This window comes from Cyprinus carpio, chromosome B20 (assembly GCF_018340385.1).
Source record: "Cyprinus carpio isolate SPL01 chromosome B20, ASM1834038v1, whole genome shotgun sequence".
Lineage (NCBI taxonomy): Eukaryota > Metazoa > Chordata > Actinopteri > Cypriniformes > Cyprinidae > Cyprinus > Cyprinus carpio.
In genome coordinates this window covers 4,842,830-4,863,015 of record NC_056616.1, presented here as the reverse complement: position 1 = coordinate 4,863,015, position 20,186 = coordinate 4,842,830, and the positions used below count along the sequence as shown (strand labels likewise).

At 29.4% G+C, this 20,186-nt stretch overlaps 1 protein-coding gene and 1 pseudogene across 5 annotated transcripts in view; one reads left to right on the top strand and one right to left on the bottom strand.

Annotated features, from left to right (window-relative positions):
- The window catches only part of LOC109113276 (AT-rich interactive domain-containing protein 1B-like), an 849,861-nt gene that overhangs the window by 333,559 nt on the left and 496,116 nt on the right, over positions 1-20,186 (top strand). The window lies entirely within an intron of this gene.
- On the bottom strand, positions 2,133-18,191 carry LOC109058820 (annotated as a pseudogene).

Genomic DNA, 20,186 nt, shown 5'->3' with positions numbered 1-20,186 from the left:
TAAAATATTATATATTATTAAATTAAATTAAATTAAATTAAATTAAATTTATTTTTTTAGAAGATTTTTTTATAAGAGGCTTACAGTGCATTCAGGCTATCAATTATTACATATTATTTATATTATTATGTATATTTATAAATATAGTTAAACATTTTATTTTGATGATTAGCTCCCAAAAAGAGTACAGTAATTATAACTGAAGTTAAATATATTTAAATACTTTTATTATATTTAATTAAAAAGAGTGTAGTAAAATATTTCATAATATGAAATATATATAAAAAATATATAAAACAATACCTGTTCTTGTCTTAGGACAAACTTTTTTGATCCACTTCAAATGTTGACTACTGTATGTATATAATATATATATATATATATATATATATATATCTATAATAGAATTTATAGATAGATAGATATATAAATTTATAAATATAAAAAGGTGAAATATATATATATATAGAGATAGATATAAAAGGAAAAATTTTAGTTTATTTTTTATTGTACCAGTTTTTTTATATATATGTTTATATATATATATAGATAGATATAAAAAAAAAAAATGATTGTATTTTTTTAAGAAAAAAATGTTATGCTTATATATTTAAAATATTAATATATAATATAAATTCTATGAATATTGTGAAGAGGCAGGTTTGAAAAACACAGGAATGATGAAGCAGTCACAATAAGCTCATCAGTGCAAGGTCATTTATTTCCAGTGTCCACAGTCCCACAATGCACAAATTTTATGAATATTTTGGAATGATGTCAAACCAAAAAAAAAAAACATTTCAAAGTATTAGCTTCCTTCTACAAAAAAGGTTTTTAACTGGTATGGCTTGCACTACCAACTGTCCTCCTCAACTTCTCCCAAATGAGGAATAAAGCAACACTTTTACAGTGTAGAGAGAGAAGAGAGTAACCTTTTTAAGGTAAGTACAGGGAGTAATTTAATTATAATGTAATTCGTAGTTGTCCTGTTAAGGAGAATGTTGATGAACTCTCCCTGTTTCCTGCAGAACCTCCAGAGGAACATTTGTCCTGCTTTGAACCTGTCAAGACCTTAATGAACTCACTGTTTGCCCTGTCATGACCAATAAGGCCGACCATGAGCTCTCTTACCCTGTCATTTTCATTTTTCATTTTCTGCGCCTGTTTAATGGATTACTCTCGTGTCTCGCCTGTGCCGCATCTGTTAGCTGCTGTCAGACCCGGCCTGTTTCTGACCATGTCTTCTAATAACATCTCGTTCACCACGTAACACTTATATTGTTTTGTTTTTTATAATTATTATATATTGGGTTAGATACATCGGTTTCCTCAACTATGCATTGGTTATTATGTATTAGTTTATTCAAGTATATTGGTCTCAGTTAGGGCTAGGGTTAGTTATTTTAGTTACATTAGTTTTTTTGTTTTTTTCAGTTTTAATTTTAGTTAAAGTTTTTGTAATTTTGTTGGATATTTTTGTCTATTATTATTATTATTATTAATTTGTCTATACAGTTTTTATTAATTTTTATTTCAGTTTTAGTATACTTCCAAGTTAAACTAAATAAAAATGAGAAAAGTTGCCGTGGCAACTACCTGAAAAAGTATTTATTTTACTTTATTATTTTATTTATTTAAGTTTTTCTCTGCACGCATGTAAATAGATTTAATTTATTCCTTAGCAGTGTTATTATATATTATATTATAATATTATTATAGAACTAAAGTTATTCATTTTTTATATTTACATTTTTTGTTTTCTTTTTTATTTAAAGTTTTATTCATTTTGTTGTGTTTAATCATTATTTCTATATATACATAGTTTTTTTTATAAATTTTTATTCATTTATAGTTAATAAAGATGAGAAAAGTTTCTTTGGCAATTGGCTGAAATAAACTAAGCTTGAATTTTATGTTTTTAGTTTTGGTTTTAGTCAACTATAATAACCTTGATTCATGTTCATATGTTTATTTGTGCATTTTTATTTTTAGAGTTCGGATTTAGATTTTAACTAAACAATAATATAGGAATGATAAACGTTCTGACTTATGCATGCTTTATGAAGTATTATAGTTATGTTGTGATTTGTTTGAGTGTCTTTACTGCTTTGTTAAAAGCTAAACAAACAATGTACACAATCAAAGTTAGTTTATTATTAAACGGGCATTAAGAAGAACAAAAACATCATAAATAATACATGTACAATTACACAAACCTCTAATAGTTTAATTTGCATGTAATATTATATATTATATTCACTATAATGCACAAACACTGACGAAACAACAGTATTTTAGAAGAGAAAGCATGAAATATTAATGAAATATTAAATGACATTTATGTTCGAATACATTCTTTACATATGCAAAAATGTCTTTGAGTTGGTTGTGCATGAAGCCACCGGTGAAGAAATCTGAGTAATGTGTGCAGACTTCAGCGTTTATGATTTGTTTGTCTTCGGCGACTTCATTAAGACAATATAAAGGTGCATATGAACTCTGCTTCGCATATTTACATACAAACCCCAGAAGAGTATGACCAGCTCTCAGTGCAGATCACATCTGTAAACGTCTTTTTCTAGATTGTTCCCTGATGCGAGGAAAGCGGTTGCGGGTCAGACTTGAACCTGTGTGAGCCGCGTGAGCGCCGGGTCTCGAGGTGTGGTCTGTTTCTGCTGTTCGTCTGTGTGTTAGTGCAGAGATCTTCTCGTTCTGTCGAGCTCGTCGGGGATCTGTATTTTGTGCTCCGCTGTTGTGTGTTTCTCTTCTTTAGCGCAGCAGCGGTTTCTGATGAGTTTGTACAGAGCGACCGCAGGGATGACCAGCGCTGGAACACCGGACAGAATGAAGATGATCCCGTAAATCCAGTCCGGATACGACTTCGTCTCCAGCGTGGGGAAGTTCTCCTGCAAACAACGAGCCATAATCAGCACATCATTCTTTATCACTCATATTTTTGTCATTCATGCATTGGTTATATTTATTCACTTACTGCACTGAAAAATATTTCATTCATCCAATTAAAAAAATTAGGGTAATTATTGTAATGTTTATTTTTTATATTTTTCAAATTTAGAAATAAATATATTGCCCTAAACGATATTTTCTATGTCTATGAAAACTATTTTATAAAACCTGTCAAAAAAGTATATATTTTTCAAAGTCAATTAATTTATATTCTATTTTTGATCCAAACAAAAAAATTAAAAAATCAATAGATTTATTACAAACAAAAAGTTCTAATTTAAGAAATGTATTTTTATAGTTTTCATAGACATAGAAAATATTATTTCATTATAACAAATAACGGTAAATTTAATTGAAAGGCAAATTATTAATTGGATGAAGTACTGCTTGAAAACCTTTTTCTAGTATACTTTTAATTATTATTTATTTATGTGTATTTTTGTATTACTCATATTTTTATTTTATTTGTTTATTTTTATGACCCTGGAGCACAAAACCAGTCATAAGATTACATTTTTCGAAATCATCTGAAAGCTGAATAAATAATCTCTCCATTGATGTATGGTTTGTTAGGAGGACAATATTTGGCTGAGATACAACTGATTTGAAAATCTGGAATCTGAGGGAGCAAAAAAATATTTGAAAATCTGGAATCTGAGTTTAAAGTTGTTCAGATGAAGTTCTTAGCAATGCATATTACTAATCAAAAATATAGTTTTGATATATTTACGGTAGGACATTTACAAAATAACTTCATGAAACATGATCTTTACTTAATATCCTAATGATTTTTGTCATAAAAGAAAAATTAATAATTTTGACCCATACAATGTATTTTTGGCTATTGCTACAAATATACCCCAGAGACTTAAGACTGATTTTGTGCTGCAGGGTCACATATATATATTACTCATGTTTATTTATTTATCAAACATTTATTTATTCATTACTCGTATTCATTTGTTTTATTTCTGCCGTTTAAAATGTCCATAATATGGTAACTGCAATTTTTATTATTTATTTATTTATGCATTAAACTTATTTATTTATTTGTGTATTACACATATTTATTCATTTATTCATTCATTCCTCATCTTTATTTATTATTCATATTTATGTCCCACTCTATTTATTTATTTATTTATTTATTTATTAAACATTTATGTATTATGCATGTACTCTTATATACTTATGCATTTATTTATTATTTATATGTATTTATATGTTATAATATTTATGTATCATGCACATTTATTAAGTTATGTATTAAACATATTTATGCATCATAGTTATGCATTACTCATATTTACAATTTATGCATATATTACTCTTATTTATTTCTTACACATTTATTTATTACTAATTTTTCCTTTTTATTTTTATGTTTTTGTTTTTTTTATACAGTGTTTTTTTTTGTTTTTTTTTTATTTTTTTTTTTTTTATTTTTTTTATTATTCATATTTATGTACTACTCATATTTATCATTTATTTGTGCATTACTTATTACTCTTATTTATATTATTTATTAATCTTATATTTTTAGGCATATTAATGTTTTTTAATATGCATATTTAATTATTCATATTTATGTACTACTCATATTTATCATTTATTATCTTATTATACTATTAGTGCATATTATTTTTTTTATGCTCTTAATTATTGATTTATACTACGCTATTTATTTAATCTTACTCGTATATTGTACGCTATACGCTATGTGATTTATATTATTTATTAATCTTATATATTTACGCATATAAATGTTTCTTTAATATGCATATTTAATTATTCATATTTATAATTTATTTATATTATTTATTAATCTAATATATTTACGCATATTAATGTTTCTTTAATATGCATTTTTAATTATTCATATTTATGTACCACTCATATTTATAATTTATGTATTAATGCATTGCTCTTATTTATAATTTGTATTTATTTATTACTCTTATTTTTTATTTTAATACTGTATAATGCTTGTTTACTTATTTATTTGTTACATTACACATATTTATTGGTCAGAGAAATTAAGTTTTCAAAAGATTTAGTGTATTTTCAGAAAGAGAGAAATCCATCTAGAAATATTGTCTTTCTTTCTGTAAATAGCTGGGATTATTGCACATTCTCTCGGTGTTTGTGCAGAAATGCAGCATCTGTCATGATAGGAATATTTTCTCTTGGTTGTTGCTGAGGGTGATGAGGACGCACCGACTGCGGGTCCCAGGCGATGTAGGTCAGCTCTTTACTGACGGTGGTGATGAAGTAGAAGAGGAAGATGAGCAGCACTATGAGTGGACTGACCAGTCTCCATGTGACCTGCCTCAGAAGGAAGGTGGGGCTTTGGTGGTCTCAGCCCGATCAATTTGAACTTGATATCGCGTTGAATCTGCGTTCTCTCCCTCCCGCGAATGTTTCGCCATCACCCATATCATGCCATCATTCACCTCACACACATCAACAGGTCAGTTTCACCAGATGTGCTCTCAGTCTCACATTATCAGTTTATTCACTAGAGTTTAGAAAACTGTGTCAGAACAACTTCATTTTTGTTTATTTAATAGATTTTAGTGAAGTTAAACACACAACATGCTCAGGTCGAAGTGTCTGAATCATTTTTCATCTCAAATTTTACTGGTAGTCCACTGTATGAAGACTTTTTGGGTATAATTTGTCAGTTTACTTTATTTTGCTCTCCTGACTTACATAAATGAACTATAGTGTCTTGCACCCATTTCAATAATTAAATCTGGTGTCATATACACATAAATCTCTATACATATGTACTATATGTGTTTAGTAAACATATAATAAAAAATATTTAATACATATTAATAAATATACATATTATTAATTTAAAATTAGTAAACATATAATAAAAAATATTTAATACATATTATTAAATATACATATTATTAATTTAAAAATATATATATAAACCATTAAGTAGATATTGAAATAAATATTTAATAATTATTATATTAATTAAACTAATATACAAATATTATTTATAATAAAATATCATAAGATTTTAATATGTATTGATTTAAAAATAATATATTTATATGAATATATAATAAAAATAAATATAAGATTTTAATATGTATTGATTTAAAAATAATGTTTTTTTTATTATTATATATTGTATATTTATATATTGCTGTTATATATATATTTTAAATATTAATATTGATTATGATTAAAAAACTGTGTGTGTATATATATATATATATAAACATGAAATAGATATTGAAATAAATATTCTTTAAGAATAAATATATAAATATCTTCATAGATGTTAATTAAAATATACAAATATTTTTCATAATAAAATATAATTCATAAGATTTTAATATATAGTGATTAAAAAATTAAAGATATAATAAATATATAATTAAATAAAATCAATCAATATGTATATTTAAAAAATATATGCATGTACTAATTTTTTTTATTTGTTAATGTTTAGTGTAAAATGTACAAACACACAAATAAATGTAAATGAGCACACTATTTGACCATATTAAAAATGGGAAAATAAATTAATAAAGATTTTATATATATGTATATAATGACATTTAATGTTTTATCATTTTCCCATTTTAAAGATAATACAGTGTGCTCAAATTTCTTGTTTAATGAATAAATATACATGTATATATGAACATGTGCATATATAACCTTAATTAAAATCACTTTTAGAAAGCAAACGTCCCGTAGACTGACCTGTCAATGCCATAAATATAGGACACGGCCATCATCTCACAGAAGGCGATGATCAGTAAAGGAATGGATCCGGCGAAACCGTCGAACAGAGCCAGCCAATAATCACCTGAACCCTGAGCGAAGATAATGGCCAGACCGAACGAGACGAAACACACCAGACCTGACACACACACACACACACACACCACACTTGTTACACCGAGCGCATGTGACTCACAGGACACGACCCATGAAGCCTGAACGGTGGATCTATAGCCTGCTCTACCTGTGTAAGCCTCCTTCGGCCAGCGCTTCGGAAGGATGTTAAGGTCCTGCAGCGGCACCACGACTCCTTCAACGCTGCCGAACATAGTGGACAACCCCAGACAGAAGAGCATGATGAAGAACAGCACTGACCACAGAGGAGACACGGGCATCTTAGTGATGGCCTCAGTGAACACGATGAAGGCCAGACCGGTTCCCTCGACCCCCTGCAGAGAACGGGACGGGGTCAGCAAGCCTCAAGAGGACCTTAGAGTTAAGAGAAGGGAGCACAGACCTGACTGAGGAACGTCTGCATGTCGCAGGTCTTCAGCTGGAGATCCTGAAAGACGGCTGGCGCTGTGCTGTTGAGATGCTGAAGAAAACCGTCGTAGTTGCTCTCCGTGATGTTTCCCTCCGGCAGATCAAACGTGTTCAGCAGCGTCAGGATGTTACTGTCATCAAACTTCAGATTATTATCTTTAAACATGCTTATTATAAAAAAAAAAAAAATAGTGAATATTATGTTTGTTTTTTTTATTTATTTTTTGTATTTTTTTTTAATTTTTTTATTTTTAAATATGTTTTTTTTATATAGGTTTTTTAAATATATATATTATAAAAAATTATATTATTTTTATTTTTAAATTTATTTTAATAATTATATATATTAATGTATGTGGTATTAAATATAAAAATTTGTAAATTGTACATATATATTTCAAAATAAAATATATAACAATTAAATACAAATATTAAATAATACATTAAAAAAATTTATATATTTTACATTTACTAAATATATATTTATAATATTGGTATTTTAGAAATATATAAAACATCAAATGTAATAAATATGGTGTTTATTTAATATATTTTATTGCTTTATTATGTATTTAATATATTTGTTAAATGTTTTTTTAATGTATGAAAAAATTAGAAAGTAAAAAATGTACATAATGTATAATAACAAAATTATTTAATATATTTTAGTATGTAATATTTTAATATATGTATGTTATGTGTTTTTGTAATATTAAATATATTTATTTATTGTTTTGTAAATCTATTTTATGTGTATATTAATTATTTTTGATATATTTTATTTGTTGATGAGATGTATTTAATAAATTAATTGATTTTTTATATTCAATATATGACAAATGTAAATTATATATTTATTTGTTATTTATTTTTTTTTATATATTATAATATTTTTTTAAATATTTATTGTAATTTTAAATAATATTTATTGTTTTTATTTTATTATTATATTTTAAATTTTATTTATGTATATTTTTATATTTTTTATATATGTTTACAAAGTATTTGTATTGTATGTATATATTTCTAGATTATATATTTAATGGTTATGTTTTATATATATATATATATAAATCAAATGATATATTGTCACAAATATGTGGTCAGTCATTAAATATCATTGATTGGTTTAATATGTATTTAATATATTCGTTAAATGGTTTTTTAATGTATGAAACAAATTATTATATTATAGTATTTATGATATATATATATAATATATACTACATATATATTTATTATATATATACTGTTTTATATATATATACTTTTTTTTTTTTTTGTTTTTTTGAAGTTTAGTTTATTACATTGCTCCAGACTCATATGGACTACTTTTATGAGCTGGACAGCTGTGGTCACTATAAAGTGTTGTACAAAAGATTGAAGTTTAGTTTATTATATTGCTTGAGGTGAGTGTAAACTAAGTGGCATTTCGTTTGAGAGCTACATAATACAGGGACAACATGATTGTGAGTTGATAATGTGAGTTATTATTTGTTTAAGTATGATGTTTTAGTAGTAAGATTGAATGATGCATTGAGTGAGATAGTCAAACCTCTCCGTGGCTCTGAAGCCGATGATGGAGTAAATCACGATGGCCGCGTAAATAGACGTGAAGCCATTAATTACGGAGATGATGACTGCGTCCTGCTCGCAGTTATTACTGCAAACACACAGAAGAGCGTTTCTTACAATCATTGCACTGAACACAAACTCAGCGGCTGTCAAAGGCTGGAGTTACTGACTGGACTGAGTTGTAGCTGGAGAAGGAGATGAGTCCTCCGAACGCCAGAGAGAAGGAGTAAAACACCTGCGCTCCTGCGTCCAGCCACGTGCTTGGGTTCAGCAGCTCGTCCAGCTACACACCAGCAGCAAACACAATATTATATGCATGCTATGACGTTAGATGAAGATGTTTTGGACAGTGTTTGTTTTACCTGAACATCTGATTTGCCATGAAGTGAAGTTTCAGCAGGATGTGTTTGTGTTCAGACTTTACATCCTGGAAGTGAAGAGGAACTTGATTCCACTGAGAGGAGCCTTTGAGCGTCTAGTCCTCTGATCCGGGAAGAGGGTCAGGACGAGGGACGGACGGCAGATTGGACGTCACATTACACGTGACAAGAGATAGAGGACATCACATTTATTTATATATATTTACACTACTGTTCAAAATTTTGGGAATCAGTGAGACTTGTTTAATGTTTTTTAAAGAAAAAATGCTCTTTTGTCATCATTGGCTGAATTTATTTGATCAAAAATACAGAAAAAAAAAAGTAATCTTGCAAAATGTTATTACAATATTAAATATTGCGTTTCTATTTCAATTTGCTTTTTAAATGTATTTTTTTTCTGTGATGCAAAAACTGAATTTTCAGGCATTCATGTATTCCAGTTAAGGTGTCACCTGATCCTTCAGAAATCATTCTAATATGATGATTTATTATTAGAATTTCAACAGTTGTGCTGACACATAATGAATGCTCTTCTTTTGACCTATTTATTCATCAAAGAATCCTGAAAAAAAGTATCACAGTTTCCAAAAAATATTAAGCAGCACAACAGTTTCAGCTCTGATAATAAATCAGCATACTAGGGTATTAATGATTGTTCTGAAGATCATCCCCTGTGCACCTGAAGACTGGCCATAATGTAATGAGCTGAAAAATACAGCTGTGCATCACAGAAATTTGGTATAATGTATTTATTAAAATAGAAAAACATTATAAATTTTTTCCTGTATTTTTGATCAAATAAATGCAGCCTTGATGAGCAGAAGAGACTCCTGTAAAAAACATGAAAAATCATTTGTCCGGTAGTGTGTGTGTGTATATATGTGTGTATATATATATTTACCAAATGTCATGCATTAATAAAAAAAATATTAAATATAAAATCTATTTTATTAAATACATATATTGTTTTAATCTTTTTAATAAATATATGTGCATTATTTTCTTTATTTTTGTTTTAAATAAAAATGAATGAAAAGATGTGTATATAAAATATGCTGATTTTAAATATAAGGTGCTGAGTGCTGTAGGTTATCACAGTGTGCTGATATACAGCCATATCACACTGTTGCTCGGGTGATATTGCGTTTATACAACAGTTCAACAGCACGAGTGTAAATACATAAGAAACAACAACTTAGTGTCTTTAAAACCCTGTTTCAGTGTCTTTCAATATAAGAGTCTTCACTGCGGACTCACTCAAAAAAAAGTCTCTTGTCACCATCTAACGGCAAAAAAAACACCATCATGAACACGCACACCGTTTCCCAATACTAAATACTACTATTATTTATATAAAATATTATTTATTGAATAATACAACAACATCAGTCATCATAAAAGTTGCTAAGCAATTCAGTCAAAAGCACAAAGGCAGCGCTCTGATAAACAGCATTAAAGTTTTATAAAATATAACGTGATGAGATTTTGCCCTCAGCCAAAACTATTTGCTCTATAATAGATTAATGAGACCAAATACTGCTTGTTAGATTTACACAAAACAAATTATATCTCATGTTTGACCACTACAGAGACATCACTATAGAGATTCGAGGACCAGAAAGAACTGTTTTGTGTGTGTGTATTATATATATATATATATATAAATATAATATATATATATATATATAATATATATATATATATATATATATATATATATATATATATATATATATTATTATATATAGATAAATTGCAAAAGTCTTATGTCATTTAGTGTGTATTATTTGCAACTGTACTGTCAATTACTTCAATTACTAAAATTTCATTCATATATATATATAAAAAATTAAATAAAAAATATCAAATATATTAAGCTAAATATAGTATACTGTTTATTAAATATATTTATTGTACTATTTTAGTATGTATTAATTTATTAAATATATGTACATATATCTTTATACTTAATACATATATCTCTACAAAATAAAAATATTTAAAAAATTTTATAATTTATTTTTTTATTTATTTTTTTTTTGTAATTTTTTTTTTTATGTATTTGTTTGAAATTAATTTACTAAATTTCATACATTAAAAAATGCTTTAATTTTACAATTTATTTTAAAAAATGCTCTTTTTTTGCATTTCCATGAATGCATAGCGAACATTTTTATCCAAAAGAGGAACAAAAGCAATTAATCAAAGCACAGCAATTTAGCCAACAATAATGATAATATACAATGGCAGGTTTATTAGGCAACGAGATTAGAAATCAGATCAGAGAAGAGGAGAAATGTAGATAAGAGAAACTTACTATTGTTTAGAAACTATTGTATAGTCAGTGTTTGGTGGTAAATGTGCTTCACAATGCAACAAATCTGAATGGTTTTAAGAACAGACTTCACTTTGTTCATGCAAACTGTAAATTTATTTTCTGATTTAAGGATGAAATGAGAGCTGGAAATGGTCTTTCCTGCTCTAACAGTTGCATTCTGTAATTTACCAGAAAAGTGTCTGTTATCAATGATGCCACTATAGTCTCTATAGTGATATCTTTACAGCAGCCCGAATCTCGCTGCCCTTTGTACTCTTCATATCATAGTGTAAAACATATGAAGCGATTGTATCAGTTTCCTCAGATTATCAGTTTTATGAGTTTTATCTTTGTCTTGGCTAAAACTAACCATAACATCATTCTGTGTGCTAGTTAATGCTTAACCTGAACAACCCAGATATCTGGCCTTGGGTTAACCTTGGGTTATCTTGTTCCCTGTGTCGCACTGCTCATACGTTACTGAGGGGTTAGTAATTAATTTGGGGTAGGCAGGTTTTGAGATTTCACATTGTAAACCCTGGGTTAATGTTCTTGTGTTTTTACGAGGCAATTAACCAAGCTGCACATGGACATGCTGCTACATCAGTCCTCTTATAAATAACTCTTTTATGACAGATTTGATGTCACTGATTGACAGTTGAGGCTTCTGCACCAGTTTTGGAGCAGGACTTAATATCCCTGTGATTCCCTATTCAAAATTTAAAGTGTAAAATGTTGTATTATGTTATGGTTTTTTGTTGTTTGGTTTTTATTTTGTAGTGTTTAGTTTTTGCTAATTGGATTTGATATAATTTTTTATATATATATAAAATGTTAAATTAAAATTATAAACAGTATGTTAAATATTTTTATTTATTTATCCCGACGCACAAAAAACTTAGGGTTTAGTTTAAAATTGATATCGGTATATTTTAGGATTATGTATTTTGCAAACCTTTAATTTTATGCAAAACACAAAAAAGATATTGTGAGGAATGTTTTAACCATACATTGAAAGTCAGTGGGGTCCAAAATAACATTAAGCTCCACTGATTTTTACTCTATGGACAAACAAACACAAGAGAAAATATCTTCTTTTGTTATGCACTGCAGAAAGAAAGTCATGCAGGTTTGGACTGATATGGAAGAGGAATGAATGAAGATTTATGGGCGAACTGTCCCTTTAACAGAAGGATGAAGACATCAGCTCAGGGTAAAGTGTAAATGTGATGGAGATGTACCTTCCCGGTGGTCTCGATGCCCCTCAGACAGCAAACCCACAGCAGAGTCCAGGCACAGAACAGACACAAAACAATCCACCACTGCAGACCTCCAGAGTCCTCGATCACAGGCGTCGTGTTCAGCGTCTTTCTGTACCAGAAATAATCCACTGGAGAACTGCGCTCACATTCAGACACAAACCCTGTTTACAGACACACAGGACTAACGGTAAATACACCTGGACTTGTATATTCATCATATTCATACACTCTAAAGACTCAAGTAGACTTATTGGCGTCCTAAAAGGCTTTACGTTAACAAAGCATTGGTAACATTTAAATTACAGACATAAACATTTACACACAATTTAAAAATAAAATATAAAATAACAGTAAAAAAAGGAAAAGGCAAAAAAACAATGATTTGTTGTATTTATATACATATGCATGTTTACACTAATCAAAGATCACGCAGCATGCATAGAGTTTAAAAAATTATATTCTTTAGTTAAAATGTTTTTTTGCATTAAAAAATTTATGAATGTTTACTTTAATAAAGATACATTTACTTTTATTATTTTAGGATTTTTTGATATTTGAAATAATGTAAAATAAACATAGAAATGAGAGAGTGATTTTTTGTTTTTTTTTATTTTTAACTTTTAATTTTTTTTTTTTTTTTGTTTTTTGTTTTGTGTGTAGTCAGGTAACTAACGAGCCACATGAGTAACATCACAATGGATTGACATGAATCCTGGGGGTCCGTACCTGTCCGGTTTTCATTGACGGGACACTGACTCCAGGGTAAAGGGTCCTGAAATGAGTTGAAGAAGTACCACAAGACCCAAGCAATGATGGTGTTGTAGTACATCCCCACCAGGAAGGACACCAGCATGGAGGCGATACCTGTGGGTGAGAAGCACTTTCGGTCACATCATTCATCATAATCACCAGAGAGACTGGAGCTGATACATTATACAGAGTTTTAAAGGGTCTGGCATGTGATTACGGTTTTACTAGGATCAGGTTTTAAGGCAAAATCAGTGGGTTTTTTTTTCTTTTTCTTCATGCAGTGGTCTAATGATTTTTGTCTGTTTGCTCCCATAACATGTCTTCTTTAGACTAGTAGAAAGAAAACATCCAGAATACACACTTTTGGTTTTATTTTATTCCACTTTATCCATTTGCGCCTGTAGATTTAAATTATAATGCATATGTTTAAAAGTTTTATCTCCAATTCAGCAGCATTTACATGCACCAAAACTTACAGTTTTATTCCTATCTATATTGTGAAGATTTTTACTGAGGGGTTTGTTCATATATCATTCACGCTGATTTTTCTAGCATTTTCCCGAAAACACAGTAAAATCATATTTTTTTTCTGTCTGTTGACTGTATTTTCTGATTTATGGAGTGATAAAAAGAGAAATCCAAAATCCCCTCTATAAAAACCTTTAAATATAATATGACAACAAAATCAAACAAGAATTTTGAACCAATGTTAAGGCTTCTGTTCTTTAAAAGTATGCAAATTAGTATATATTCATGTTGGAATTTTGAACATATTAACTCGGAAAACTTGTAATACAAAGCAATTGTTTTAATATACTTTGAATCAACTGGGGCAAGCATGGTGAGATCTATTAGTTGACATTTTTTTACCCTATTCACTTGTAGTGTTTTGCCATAATACCCACCTACGCCAACTAAATACGGGTTGATGGATCTCCAGACACCGACACTGCCTTTTCTGAGTCTCTGACCGATGGCAAACTCCAGATGCAGCAGCGGGATTCCCTCCAGAACCAGGAGAATCAGGAACGGGATCATAAACGCTCCTAAAAAAGGGTGAGATCATTTATTTTCAGCAACACAAACTCTTGATTATTAATTTTTACAGCACACGATTGTAATTTAAACAGCATTTTAAATAGTTTACAGCAGTTTTAAAACATTGACATCTCAAATGTTTCTCCTGAAGATTCTCACAATGAATTATACTAGTAACAAATGAGTCAATAGTTGACCCACAGTAAGAATATAGAGAGCTAAAATAATTGTGGAGCAGCATCTGTTTGAGTCTGTTTTTTACATTTAATTTACAATACATCTTTAAAAGCCATCCAAATTACTTTTTTCTCCTGCACTTCAGCAGCACTTACATGCACTAAAGTTTACAGTGCCTGGTTTTATTATTGCACTTCGTCTATTTGCGTCTACAAATTTCAATTGCAATGTATATCTTTATAGGTAATTTTCTCAAAATGAGTTTTTCCTCCACTTCAGCAGCACTTACATACACTAAAACTTACAGTTTTATTCCCATCTATATTCTGAAGGTTTTTACTGAGGGGTTTATTCATATTTCATTCACTGGTTTTATTATTGCACTTTATCTATTTGCGTCTATAGATTTCAATTGCAAAGTATACCTTTAAAGGCCATTTTCTCCAAATTAGTTTTTCCTCCACTTGAGGAGCACTTACAAACACCAAAACTTACAGTTTTATACTTATCTGTATTCTGAAAGGTTTTACTGAGGGCTTTTTGCCTGGTTTTATTATTGCACTTTATCTGTTTGTGTCTATAGATTTCAATTAATGTATATCTTTAAAGGCTGTTTTCTAAAATGAGTTATTCCTCCACTTCAGGAGCACTTACAAACACCAAAACTTACAGTTTTATTCCCATCTATATTCTGAAGGTTTTTACTGAGGGGTTTATTCATATTTTATTCACTGGTTTTATTATTGCACTTTATGTGTTTGCGTCTATAGATTTCAATTAATGTATATCTTTAAATGCTGTTTTCTAAAAATGAGTTTTTCCTCCACTTCAGCAGCACTTACACTAAAACTTACAGCTTTATTATTCTCAAGGGTTTTACTGAGGGGTTTGTTCATATTTCATTCACTGGTTTTATTATCACACTTTATATTTGTGTCTATAGATTTCAATTGCAATGTATACCTTTAAAGGACGTTTTCTCAAAATGAGTTTTTCCTCCACTTCAGGAGCACTTACATACACTAAAATTTACAGTTTTATTCTTATCCATATTCTGAAGAGTTTTACTGAGGAGTTTTTGCATGGTTTTATTATTGCACTTTATCTATTTGCATCTGTAGATTTCTATCACAATGCATCTCCTTAAATAGTTTGTTTTTACACTTCCAATTACATACACCAAACCCAGCAGTTTTATTCCTCTCTATATTCTGAAGGTTTTTACTGTATGAACTGTTGTTCATATATCATTCACATTGATTTATATAACATTTTATTCTAAACCATTTTTCAACCTTTTAAACCATTAAATCGCAACATTCATTATTATGTAGATTATTATACGGTGTACATTAAAGTGCTCTTTAACATTCAGAACTGTTTCCCGCAGTAGTTTGCAGTGTCATACTGTAACAGCTGTTTTGCAAACAAAGTGATGTCAGCAAATATCACTCTTTATCTGATTGTTTAACTCCCTGGATGCGGCCCCTTATCAGCTTAAAGCTTGGAAAGTCCACATGATGATAGCCTGAGGTTAAGGTAAGAGGACACAAGGGCGCTTTAGGAGAACGAGAGGGTTACACCTGATGCACATTCACTCCTCTGAAGAAACTGTTCAGTCACCTCATGTAGGATCATCATGAAACTGTTCTCTTGGAATATGCGATTGGTCAGATGTTGCTCTGAGAAATAAAAGTAGGTGGAGCACCTCAGTTCATTTGGTTTGGTGATGATTTTTTGTGATGATGTGACTTTTGACTTTTAATCGCAGTCTTTAGTTTCTATGCACATCTGAGCACAGTTTGAGACAATGTTGAGATGTCTTCTGATATTATATAATTATTATATTATGTTCCAAGTCAGTTTGACCCACATCGATATGTGAGAAAATGTTTTTATTTAAGTTTGGTGACTTTTTCTCATTTAGGGTCATGAACATGCTTGCAAAGCTTCGACACAGAATGTGTGTTCAAATTTACAATTATGATGTTTGAATGTTTTTTTGTTTTGTTTTTTTTTTTTTTTTTTTTTTTTAATTTTTTTTGAAATTTATTAGTGATTTTTGGATGATAAATCTTTTTAAGCATAAAAATTATGTTCTCATGTTTAGGAAGAATCATTGTTAAAGTTTTACTGATTTTACATGATTTTTATACTTTAGTGTGATTTTGTGTGTGTGTGTGTGTGTGTGTGTAGTTTGTTTTTTTTTGTGTGTGATACTTTAGAGTTGTTTGTGCGTGAATTGTATTGAATCCAACACCATAAAAACCGTGCCTTTTCTGAATGGAAACTTCCATCCCGTTTTAATAGCATAGTAAATCTCGGCTTCATTCACATTGGAAGCATCTGTTGCTCTGCTGATGTTAAATTAATGTTTAACTATAATCATTTTAAGTGGTTGCTTTCAGCCCTTTATAAGACTGTTTGGGGTTTTATGAGGGTGTTTATAGTGATCTTTCTGTGGTTGTATCACATGCGTATGAAAATAACACAGAATTACATCACTTTCGTCTTTGATCTTTAAACACAGCAGCATTAATTGTTTGTACAATTTAATTATTCTCAGAAAAACTTTTGGACAAATCACTTTTAATACATACTTTCTAATATATTCCCGAAATTGACATGGAATTTTTTTAAACTATCAAATATTTTAATGCGCCGCTTCTTTAAACTAGCAAAATCATAAAACACTTAAGAAATGTCTGAATGTCTTATATTAGATTATATTATATTAGATATATTAGATATACATCAGATCAACTGTAATTTATGGTAAATAAAGATGCACAAACACACTTTATATTCGTGATAGAGAGAGGTTTGTTTGGTTGCACTGATAAAAGATGTCATGTGGGTTTGTTAGTGAATGATGTTGATAAAGTTAAGATTTGTGTATTTGAATTGCATATGAAATATTGTAACATTAATAAACTTAATGTGATGCATGTTTGTCAGTCATGACTGAAACAGATTTCTTTAATGGTAGGCTACTAATAAAGTAAATGTGTTTTAAATGCACAATAAATCACATTCATTAGTTTATTTTAAAAGTGTTGCATCCAAACATTTTATATGCACTTCAAATACATAAAATGTAAAAGATCCTGCTGATGCAGATGCTTGGTCTGATGTTGTGAGTGTGAGTTTTGTGTGTTATATCTCAGCCTCACCTCCTCCGTGGCTCTGGCAGAGATACGGGAACCTCAGAGCGTTCCCCAGCCCCACGCAGAAGGGCCCCGCAGGTCGCAGGTCAGCATGTACTGGGCTTTGTTGTCCCACTGGGGCCGCTCTCCAGCCTCCTCCACCTCCAGCTTCTCCAGCTCGGCGTGAGACGGGATCCGCTCGTCCAGACCTGGGTTCGGGAGCTTCAGATTCAGCTTCATGTCTGCTGCGTCGGGTCTGGTCTCAGAGAAGGATGAGAAGAGAAGAGATGGAGTGATGGCAGGAGATGTCAATAAATACTGACTCCAACATGCACATGGTGACCTTTAGCACTGACATCTCCTCCCAGATCCACTCTCTCTCTCTCTCTCTTTCTATCTCTCTCTCTATCTCTCACACACACACCCAACTTCTGTCAAGTATGACACATTAAATTGATCAAAAGTGACAGTAAAGACATTTATAATGTCCCAAAAGATTTCTATTTCAAATAAATGCTGTTCTTCTGAACTGTCTATTCATCTGTGAATCCTGAAAAATAAAATTTATCACAGTTTTCACAGAAATATTGTGCAGCACAACTGTTTTCAACATTGATAATAATCAAAAATGTTTCTTGAGCAGTAAATCATCATATTAGAATGATTTCTGAAGATCATGTGACACTGAAGACTGGAGTAATGATGCTGAAAATACAGCTGCACATCACAAGAATAAATTACACTTTAACAGATATTCACATAGAACACAGCTGTTTTAAATTTGAATAACATTCCACAATTTTTTACTGTATTTTTGACCAACTTCAAACTTTAAAATATCAGCAAAACTTAACAATAACCTTCAGTTTAACATTAATTCATTAGGTATCATTACATAATTTTTTACAGCATTTATTAATCCAGGTAAACTTTTAACCAGCTGAAATATTTTAAATTGTGATAATATTTCACAATATTACTGATTTGACAGTATTTTTGATCATATAGATTCTTTCAATACATATATGTGTATATATATATAAATATATATATATATATATATATATATATACATTCTTTCAATACATATATGTGAGTTTTTTAAACATTTAAAAAAAAAATATATATTTTTAAAAAAAATGATAAATTACTACAATTTTAAGTAAAATTAAAGTGATATCTGAAAATATAAAAATAAAATATGATTAAAAATATTAACAAAAACTATAACAGCAAACAGTGTTACGAAAATAACACTGATTACAATCTAAAATGAGGCTTTATTTCCTGTATGGAAAATTTACGCTTAATGACTTTACGAGGGTGGGTTTACAGGTCAAGAGCGTTTTGTTTGAAGGTTAATAGCGTCTTTTATCTTAATAAGTTAATACTCATTGCATAATAAATGTAATGAGGTTTATATTGCTGAGTATTGAATTAGATGCTGCTGGTTATTTGATTTGAGGTGTGTTTGGTTTAATGAATGATTGATGACATTTGAAGAGTTCAGCCATCAGATGAAGATGTTCTCGAGAAACTTATTCACTCGTCTGAAGCTCTTACATAAGATGTTATGTTGTTTGGGATGCTGTTCGGCACGTTTAATCTGTTTTATTATTTTTTTTTATTTTATTATATTTTAGTCCATGAAATAAGTCATGCATAACATGATTACCACTGAAAAAAACACTGATGTGAAGCAGTCAGCTCTTATATACCACACTCAGGTGCTTTATTTATGATGACAATACATTATCATGTTTGATGATGCTTATGTGTTTGACTTTTTTTAATAAGTTTAATAAGTGTTATATATATATATATATATATCATCAATCATTTTTATTTTATTTTTTAAAATAATTATGTGTGTGTGTGTGTGTGTGGTGTGTGTGTGTGTATATCTATATTATATATATATATATATATAGCAAAATGACAAGATTTAGAGTCTTGCTTTCTGAAAAAAATATCAAAATGAATTAATTAAGTGAGTTTTTGTTTAAAACAAGCACAAGTATCTGCTAATGGGGTCAGAAAAATAAAATGTTTTCTCTTATTTTTTTCTTGTTTTAAAAGCATAAACTACATTTTGATAAATTTTATAGAAAACAATATTCAAGTTATTTTGTGTTTCAAGTAGATGTATCTGGATTTAAAAATGTTTCAGTATTTGTTTGCAGTGCACTTGACTAAATACTGAACAATAACAATCGGCGTCAGATGACTGTAAATGTCAGACCTGAACTTCAGGTCATGTTTACAGCATTATTAATCT